Source organism: Alnus glutinosa, chromosome 2 (genome assembly GCF_958979055.1).
Source record: "Alnus glutinosa chromosome 2, dhAlnGlut1.1, whole genome shotgun sequence".
NCBI lineage: Eukaryota > Viridiplantae > Streptophyta > Magnoliopsida > Fagales > Betulaceae > Alnus > Alnus glutinosa.
The window spans coordinates 19,429,496-19,440,135 of record NC_084887.1 but is presented as its reverse complement, the minus strand read 5'-3'; positions in this window follow the sequence as shown (position 1 = coordinate 19,440,135).

Sequence of the window (10,640 nt, the reverse complement as noted above, 5' to 3'; positions counted from 1 at the left end):
ACAGAAACTTCTAAATTAATTGTTATACCAGAATGAGTTATTTGTAAATTAGGTCAACCAAAAAAACCAATTACAAATTTTTTTTCTTAAAAAAAATTACAACATTTATGCTGTAATATTTTCAAGTATTCATATAAAATTTCAAGTATCCTATAAAAAATAGAGAAAAGGATTCAGCTCGACCTACAACGTCTTCTTAAGTTTCAGAGGTAAAAACACGCACAAGAACTTCACCGACCACCCTTACTCCGCTCTCGAAGTTGCCATAATTTACACCTTCAGAGATGAAACAAACGCACCGAACACAAAAAAATACATAAAATATTTTTCACGCCGAAACAAAGGGAGCATAATATTACAACCAACCTTTATTCTCTTACTTTATACTTTTACTTTATTCTCTTTAATCTTTTTGAAAAGATTAAAGAGAACCTTTAATTTGCCAGCGCAGATGCTTTTGTTTTGTTTTCTAGAAGGGAGGGAGAGAGATGACACTGGGAATGACTAGTTCTTGGCCTCTTTTCCACATGGAGGTTGATCCTTTGATAAATACGTCTTTAGGATTTAAAAAAATGGCCAATCCCTTTTTTTTATCCTGATTCAATGATTCAGCCACCAACTAAGCCAATTTGAGAGTAGCCGATCACCCCGACCCCTTTTCTCTTTTTATTTATTTTTATAATTTTTCAGGATAAATAGTATTTCTATTTTGCAACAAAATTGGATTTTATTTTTATTTTTATTTATTTTTATGGAAATTGTTTTGAAAGGGCCTGAATATTACCCGTGTGATAAATAAGTGTCAAAATTTTTAATTTCGACAATTAAGAATTTTAATTTTTGCCTCGCGACAAATAAGACTAGCCCTCAAATTTTTGTTAATCTCTTTAAAAAATAAAGGGTTTAAACACCTTCTTAGTACATGTAGTTTGAAAACTTTTTTTTTTGCCTCTTGTGCTTTCATTTGTATCACAAATAATACATGTGCTATGCGAAAAGACGAATATGGTACTTCCGTCCATTTTTCGGTCCAAAACTAATGTCTGGCCATGTCATCAGACATGTGTCAGTGTAATAATGCGACACATGTCCCCTAGACGCAACGTCAACCCCTCATTAGCGCAGACGTGGCTACCAATTTATTTATTTATTTCTTTTAAGGATTTTTTTTTAAAAAAAAAAAAGAAAAAGAAAAAGAAAAATTGAAGGGGTAGCTTAGCCGCCCCTTTGGGCCACATGGGGTGGTTGAGCCACCACAAATGCCTATTTTGGGGGTAGCCGAACCACCCCCATGGCCCTTGGGGGTGGTCGAAACCACCCTATTTGGCTTGAGCCATACTCATTTCCTTGGAAGTGGTTTGGCTACCCCTAAGGGCCAAAGTAAGAAAAAAAAAAAAAAAAAAAAAAAAAGGGTTTTGGCTCGAACCACCCCTAGGCCAAATAGGGGTGGCCGAACCACCCGCAAGGGCTATGAGGGTAGTTTGGCCACCCCTAAAACTGGCCTTAAGCCACTCCCATGTGGCCCAAAAGAGTGGCTGAGCCACTCCTTCAATTTTATTTTATTTTTTTATTTTTTAAAATATTGGTAGCCACGTCAGCGCTGATGTGGTGCGGACATTACATCTAGGGGACAGGTGTCGCATTATTACACCGACAACTGTCCGATAACATGGCCAGACGTTAGTTTTGGACGAAAAAATAGACGAATATACTATCTCCGTCTTTTTGCAAAGCATATGTACCATATGCGATACAAATGAAAGCATAGAGAGTAAAAAATAAAGTTGTCAAATCACAGGTATCAATAATGACGTAGCGGAAGACTAAGGTAACTAATCAAAGAACAGCGTCTTCGATTCTGCAAGGAGAAGCGTCTTCGTCTTCTACCCCAAAAGATAAAACAAGCCCGCAGGCTAAAATAAAGATAAAACTCCGCAGAGTATTTGAGAGACAATTCTCTGATTTTATAACAATTCAATTGATTCTGAGTTTTACATAATAAGCAAGCCTATTTATAAAAGAGAAATACTTGTAGAGAAAGTAATCCTAATCCTAATAGTAATAGTAAACCTTATTCTAATAACAATAGTAAACCTTATCCTAGTAGTAAAAGTAAACCTTATTTTAAAAGGAAATCAAATAAATAAAAACTATTTATTAGGGACCTTCTAGAAACTTCTAGGGACCTTCATGTGCTACATCAGTCTCCCCTTCTTGAAAAGAACTCGTCCTCGAGTTAAATTCCGACTCTACTTGAGGGAAATATTCAAAAATGTCTGCCACGTTGAATGTTGAAGATATCGCCAAGTCCTCGGGAAGGTCAACGACATATGCATTATCGTTAATCTTTTTAAGTATTTTGCATGGACCGTACTTCTTATTCCTCAGCTTTCCAGAAACACTAGTCGGTAATCGCCCCTTGCGTAGATATACCATCACAAGATCTCCTTCTTGAAAAATCTTTGATCGCCGACCCTTGTCTGCTGCTGCCTTGTACTTAGCATAGGATTTTTCTAGATGCTGACGAACTTCCTCTTGGGTAGCTTTCACCCATTCTGCTAAATGCTCGGCTGCGACACTTGCTCCCGGTAACTTAGGTAAAACTGCCAAATCTACTGCAAGTCTCGGAGTTCTCCCATAGACGACTTCGAATGGTGCCTTCCCAGTAGATCGATTCACCATGTTGTTGTAGGCAAACTCAGCCTGAGCTAAAGCTAGGTCCCACTGCTTCGGTTTGTCGCCTGCAATACAACGAAGTAAATTACCTAGAGTTCGATTAACAACTTCTGTCTGCCCGTCCGTCTACGGATGGCTCGTGCTACTGAACTTCAATGCTGTGTCGAACCGCCTCCATAATGTTCACCAAAAGTGAGACAAGAACTTGGTGTCTCGATCAGAAGTGATAGACTTTGGGATCCCATGCAATCGAACCACCTCTCGAAAAAATAGATTGGCCACTTGAACAGCATCAGATGTTTTCTTGCAAGCAACAAAGTGAGCCATTTTGGAAAATCTATCCACAATTACCATTATAGAATCTGCTCCTCGTTGGGTTCTCGGGAGACCCAATACAAAATCCATAGATACATCTTCCCACGGTTCTTCCGGTATTGGTAAAGGCATGTATAGTCCTGTATTTTGAGTTTGCCCCTTGGTGACCTGACAAGTCTGGCATCGTCGGACAAAATTACCTACTTCTTTTTTTAGTTGCGGCCAGTAATATCGCTCCTCTACCAGAGCAATAGTCTTGTCTCTTCCCAGATGACCACCCAATCCTCCAGCATGTAATTCTCGGATTATTTGTTCCCGTAAGGAGCTCCTCGGAATGCATAGCCGATTCCCACGAAATAAATACCCCTCCTGAATGTGTATCTCGGAAACTGGTTGTCCCGCCTTGCAACGCTTCCAAGTCTCACCAAAATCTTCATCTTCCTCATATAACTCCTTTAGGCACTCGAATCCAGTCACTTCAGCTTTCATGGTTATCAGCAAGGTAGCTCGACGGCTCAAAGCATCAGCTACGCGATTTAGTTTGCCCGACTTATGCTTGAGAGAAAAAGTGAACCGTTGGATATAAGAAACCCACCGAGCATGCATCCGATTTAGATTCTTTTGACTATTGATGAACTTTAATGCTTGATGATCGGTATAGAGGACAAACTCTCGTTGGATTAGGTAGTGCTCCCACACCTTGAGCGCTCTTAAGACAGCATAAAGCTCCAACTCATATGTTGACCATTTTTGTCTTGCTTCTCCGAGCTTTTCACTAAAAAATTCCACAGGCTTCCCTTCTTGAGATAACACAGCTCCTATCCCGACGATTGATGCATCACACTCAATTTCAAACAGCTTGTCAAAGTCGGGTAAGGTAAGTACAGGTGTCGTGCATAGTTTTTCTTTGATGATTGAGAAACTTCGCTCAGCTTCGTCACCCCAGTTGAATTTTCCTTTCTTCATACACTCAGTGATTGGTGCTACAATACTGCTGAAATTCCGAACGAACCTTCTATAGAAAGTTGCTAACCCATGGAAACTTCTTACTTCTCCCACTGTCTTGGGCGTAGGCCATTCTTTGATGGCTCTCACCTTTTCTTCATCCACTCTGATTCCATCGGCACTAACCACAAATCCGAGGAAGACTAATTGATCCATCATGAAGCTACACTTCTTTAAGTTGATAAACAACTTATTTTCACGGAGGACCTCCAATACTTTCCTCACGTGATCCATGTGATTCACCGGGTTGCGACTATAGATAAGAATATCATCGAAATAGACAACAACAAAATTTCCGATAAAAGGTTTCAATACCTGATTCATGAGTCGCATGAAAGTGCTTGGTGCATTTGAAAGACCGAAAGGCATCACCATCCACTCGTAAAGCCCCTCTTTAGTCTTAAACGCAGTTTTCCATTCATCTCCCGGTCGTATACGGATTTGGTGATATCCACTCCTCAAGTCAATCTTCGAAAAAATCTTAGCCCCAGATAGCATATCAAACATGTCACTTATTCGGGGAATTGGAAATCGATACTTGATCGTGATCTTGTTTATTGCCCGGCTATCCACACACATTCGCCAACTTCCATCTTTCTTCGGTACAAGTAGGGCCGGTACTGCGCATGGACTCATACTCTCGCGCAGATGTCCCTTCTGAATTAACCCATCTACCTGCTCTTGCAAAATAGCATTCTCCTTTGGGCTCATTCGATAGTGTGGCAAGTTTGGGAGACTTGCTCCTGGCACTAAGTCAATACAGTGCTGGATATCTCTCATGGGTGGCAGGCCTTCGGGCATCTCTTCAGGCATGATGTCTCGAAATTCTTCTAATATCGGTTGCATTATCTTGGGAACTTCTTGTGAGACGGAATTCGGCATTCCCTTAGTCACCAATGCTACGATGTCTCGGGCCTCCTTAACTTCTTCTATAAATTCTGAACCAGTGGATAGGAGGATAGGCTTACCCTTGGAATGAGTTGAATTTTCGACTTCTTGTAAGGGTCGAAATATTATCTTCCGACCATCCCGAAAGATAATGTAAACATTAGCCCTTCCTTGGTGTTGGGCATCCACATCAAATTGCCAAGGTCTTCCCAGGATTAAGTGGCATGCGTCCATCTCCACTACATCACATAAAATAGAATCTGAGTAATGTTTAACGATTGAGAATGTGAAACGACTTCTCTCGGTTACTAGTGTCTCGGTTCCTCGCTTGATCCATCCGATCTTGTATGGAGCAGGGTGCTTCTCAGTTTTCAAACCCAACTTCGATACCATCTCCTTTGACACTACATTCTCCCCACTACCACCATCAATAATCACATCACATACCCTTTGGTTGACTGTGCAGCGAGTACGAAAAATCTTGTGCCTTTGGGATTGATCTTCTTGCCTCGGGGTCAAGAGTAAACGTTGAATTACTAAGGATCGGGAAAGTGGGATTCCCTCATCAGCGTCAGCCAACTCCTCTTCCTCATATTCGGGTGTATCATCATCTCCATGCTCGGATCCTTCTTTTGGCTCAGGTTCGATCAAGTTTACCATCTGTCTCCGGGGACATTGATGAGATCTATGTCCTGGTTGGTTGCATTTGAAACACTTGTCTGGACCGGGCCGTGCGTACGGATTGTTGGTTGGTTGTCTCGGGATGTTTGAACTGCTACTGGCTCCTTTTCCCGTGGAAGTCACTGGTTGACTTGGTGTGACCGTCGGAACTAGAGATTGCTTTCCCCGACCTTGTGTTGCTTTCGTTGAATCGCTCGGGTTTCGCTCCCAAGCTGGTGCTCTAGGTCGTTCCAATTGCTTCTCGGCTCGAGTTGCCAAGCTAACTGCCTCTTTCAAAGTAAAGACAGGATGCATAGAGACTTTATCTTGTATTGCTACACGCAGTCCACCAATAAACCTTGCAACTTGTTGATCTTCTGTCTCCATGAGATCATTCCGGGCGGATAGGCGATAGAAATCATCAACATACGCCTGGATGGTTCGACCTCCTTGTCGACATTCTTGGTATTGCTGGAATAGTCGTTGCTCAAAATCCGGTGGTAAAAACCGTGCTTTGAGTAGCCGCTTCATCTTCAACCATGAAGTTACCGGTCCCTTCCCTTGTCGGGCACGGGAAATCTGTAATTTCTCCCACCAAGCAGAAGCTCCTCCCTTGAATTTGTATGCCACTAATTTCACCTTGCGATCCTCGCGAATATTCATGTAATCAAAGAACCTCTCTACCTCTGTCACCCAATCTAGGAAATCTTCAATTTGAAGATGCCCGTTGAATGATGGGAGATCAATCTTCATTCGGTATTCATGGGATTCCTCCCTACCGTGATCCTGACGTCTGGGTTGCTCTCCATAAGCATCCCGGTGGCCAGCGCCTTCATAGACATTCCCCATATGGCCAGCTCCACCGCGCTCATAACCTCTGAAGCCTGCGCCGCCGCCATGACCGGTGCGCCTACGTCCTTCACCTCGTCGATCTACTCCATCGTTCTGTCCGAACACCCCTTCAGCGAAGTCTTCATCGTCACTAAAATCCTCATAGACCGGTGGTCGGTTTATGGGTGCAAGTTGTCGGTGAAGAATAGGCCTCACTCGAATCCCATCGTCATCATGGGCATCATTGTCCCTATGATTACGATTAGGACCCACGTGCATGCGCTCCATCATCTCTCGCATCTGGCGCATCTCTTGTCGCATCTCTTCTCGCATTGTTTGCTGGAACTCTTGGAATTCGGCTTTCCAAGGAGCCTCCCTGTCACGATCAGCGTCGTTAGGGGGATTGTCACCGTTGCGTTGATTGGCCATGATCAGGATAAAGCCTGCTCTGATACCAACTGACGTAGCGGAAGACTAAGGTAACTAATCAAAGAACAACGTCTTCGATTCTGCAAGGAGAAGCGCCTTCGTCTTCTACCCCAAAAGATAAAACAAGCCCGCAGGCTAAAATAAAGATAAAACTCCGCAGAGTATTTGAGAGATAATTCTCTGATTTTATAACAATTCAATTGATTCTGAGTTTTACATAATAAGCAAGCCTATTTATAGAAGAGAAATACTTGTAGAGAAAGTAATCTTAATCCTAATAGTAATAGTAAACCTTATTCTAATAACAATAGTAAACCTTATCCTAGTAGTAAAAGTAAACCTTATTTTAAAAGGAAATCAAATAAATAAAAACTATTTATTAGGGACCTTCTAGAAACTTCTAGGGACCTTCATGTGCTACATCAAATAACGTGTTTTACCTAAAAGTAAAAGAAAAAGAGAGATGGAACCGCCCTACACTACCTCCTGCTACAAGGGTGGAAAGAGGATCTCCACCCCTCCTTGTATGTTGGTGGAGCCACCCTCGACTAGCTCTTGCTATAAGGGTGGAAGTTGGATGTCCACCCCTTTTTTTTCTTTCCAATCTTTTGGCATAATTGCATATGTAGCATGGTGACATGAATATGATTAGAATAATGCAAATGTTACCTCCATATCTCTCTTGTATCCCTTTAAAATTAATGTGATTTTTATAATTATCATTAAATCAAAATTTAATAGTGAGCTATTATAAATTCAATGATAATTTTAAAAGTCACATCAATTTTGGGGGGATACAAAGTGGACATGGGTCTTACGTTTAGTATTACTCATTTGGATATAGGCTAAAGGGCTGTCAATTTTTTAACACAACCTGCGAATACGACATGAACCCAACATGAAATTAGCTGGTTAAAGTTGATGGATCTAACCCGTTTAATTAAATAGGTCGAGTTATTGTTGACTCATATAATCTTATATACATACGTAGACATAATCTGAACCTAACATGCGACACCAAGACAAACAATTTTTTACATTACATGTGAACTTGACATAAACCCAACATGAAATTAGTGAGTTAGGGTTGAAATTTTTGACTCATTTAATTAAATGAGTTGAGTTATGGTTGACCTATATATTCTTATACTCATATTTCAATACGATTAAAAACCGACATGCAGCACTATGACAAATAATTTTTTACACAATTTGTGAACCCAAGATAAACCTAACACGAAATAAGTAAAATAAAGTTGAGTGATTTGACCCGTTTAATTAAATGAGTCGACGTTAAGATTAATGTATATAGTCTTATATTTAGTCTTAATACGACTTGAATTCGACAGTCGAAAAACGAATTGCTACCCTTATATAGCATACGTGGACAAAATGACAGTTGACATATCATTTATTAAGAGATTGAAGAAAAATTTGACAACTGGGCTTATTTGCCACAAGGCGAAAATTCATACCTTTAATTGTTAAAATTATAAATTCAGGCTATTATTTATCACATGGATAAAATCATAAAATTGAAGCCCTTGGCTCCTTATAGGATAATTTATATATATATATATATATATTTTTTATTAGTAGTAATCAGGTTTTTGAAACAAAAAGCTTGGATGTGCGCATTAGCTTTATAAATTTTCGTCCATTTTAAAATGAGTTTGACCCGTTTAATTAAATGAGTCAAAGTTAAAATTAATGTATATAGTCTTATATTTATTTTTAATACGACTTGAATTCGACAATCGAAACACAAATTGCTACCCTTATATAGCATACGTGGACAAAATGACAGTTGACATATCATTTATTAAGAGATTGAAGAAAAATTTGACAAATGGGCTTTTTTGCCACAAGGCAAAAATTCATACCTTTAATTGTTAAAATTAGAAATTCAGGCTATTATTTATCACATGGATAAAATCATAAAATTGAAGCCCTTGGCCCCTTATAGGATAATTTATATATATATATATTGGTAGTAATCCGGTATTTGAAACAAAAAGTTTGGATGTGCGCGTTAGCTTTATAAATTTTCGTCCATTTAAAAATGGATTGGGCTTACTTGATACCAAAATTATTTAAAAAAAAAAAATTAAAAAAGAAAAGAAAAATTTTAAATTGGTTTTTGTGGTTAGACTAATTTACAAATTGCCACATCTAGTATAACAATTAATTCAGAGGTCCATGTAGTTGACAAAACTGACAGATCGCTCCATGAAGTCAAATTTCGTAAAAAATTTGACAGATTCCGTTAAATGCCACATCAACAACAATAAGATGATGACACAGGAATTGCCAAAAAAAAAAAGATATATTAAAACTATAAAATAATAAATAGATATATATATATTTTTTTTTAAAAAAGGAAAAAGAAAATAGGTGGCTTTGCCTGTTGGGTAGCTACCCCCAGCCAAGGGGGGTGGCCGCCCAAAGAGATTTAGACGTGACCCACATGCCAACCCCAGCCTTTGGGGGTGTCTACCCAACCGACAGTCACCCTTTTTCTTTTTACTTTTTTTTTTCTTCTTTTTTTTGTTATAATATTTATTTATTATTTAACGGAATTTGTTAAATTTTTTAACGGAATTTGACTAATTGATTCTAGGGAGCAATTTGTCAATTTCTACAATCACAGAAATCTCTAAATTAATTATTATACCAAAATGAATGATTTGTAAATTAGGTCAACTAAAAAGACCAATTTTACATTTTTTCCTTAAAAAAAGATTACAACTTTTACGCTATAATATTTTCAAGGATTCAGATTAAATTTCAAGTGTTCTATAAAAAATAGGAAAAAGGTGAATTCAATATGATCCCTTAATTAAGCCAAACTCTTTTAAAATGAAAATTTAACAAATTATCTAAATTGAAAGGAGCTAAGATCGAACATTGAAATTAGGAGGTATCTTTTTGTAAAAAGATATCAATTTGAGAGGATATCTTCATGTTAACAGTTATAGGAGATTATTTTTTTATTTTTTATTTTTAATAACGATTCCTTGAGACAATTATGCATTCTTTATGTGGCTTTCGTCACCCATTGAATGATTTAAATCATTGCGTACGTGTAAAGTAACGGAAGCATATGCAGACACTTTAATGTAAACCAATTAATTTGAATTGCATTATTCACATAAACTTGTGCTTTCATTCCGGAGGGAACAATATTTTTCACAATTTTGATAACAATAAAATACAAAATTATCGAATTAGAGATGAGAGTATAACCTGTTTAATTAAATGAATCGAGTTAAGATTGACCTTATAATATTATATTCGTATCTCGACACAATTCAGATCTGACACATGACATTTAAGACATAATTTTTTACAAGATTTATGAAATTAATATGAGTTTAACAAATTAGAGTTGAGAAGTTCAATCCTTTTTATTAAATAATTCAAATTAGAATTAACCTATATAATTTTATATCTATAACTCAACACAATTCAAATTCGACATATAAACACGGATATATCCCTTCATTACATTCGAAGTACTTCAAAGGTTCACTTAAATCCATAGTCATGTCAAAACATCATGGACTAAGCCTAATATGTGAGATTTTAATTAAACTAGAAAATGTGGAAAAAAAAAAAATTATTACTAACAAGAATTTGTAGCGTATTATTTATTTATTTATTTATTATTATTTTTTTTTTCTGCCGCGACCAACCAACAAAAGGGAAGTATTGTTTTCACTGGGGTTTGCTTTAAACTTGTAGTTGTTTACATCTTTTATTTGTAAATGCCAATTCTTTTACGATTTTTGGGTACGTTTGAGACCAATTTTGGCCTAATGGTGATGATCATGACT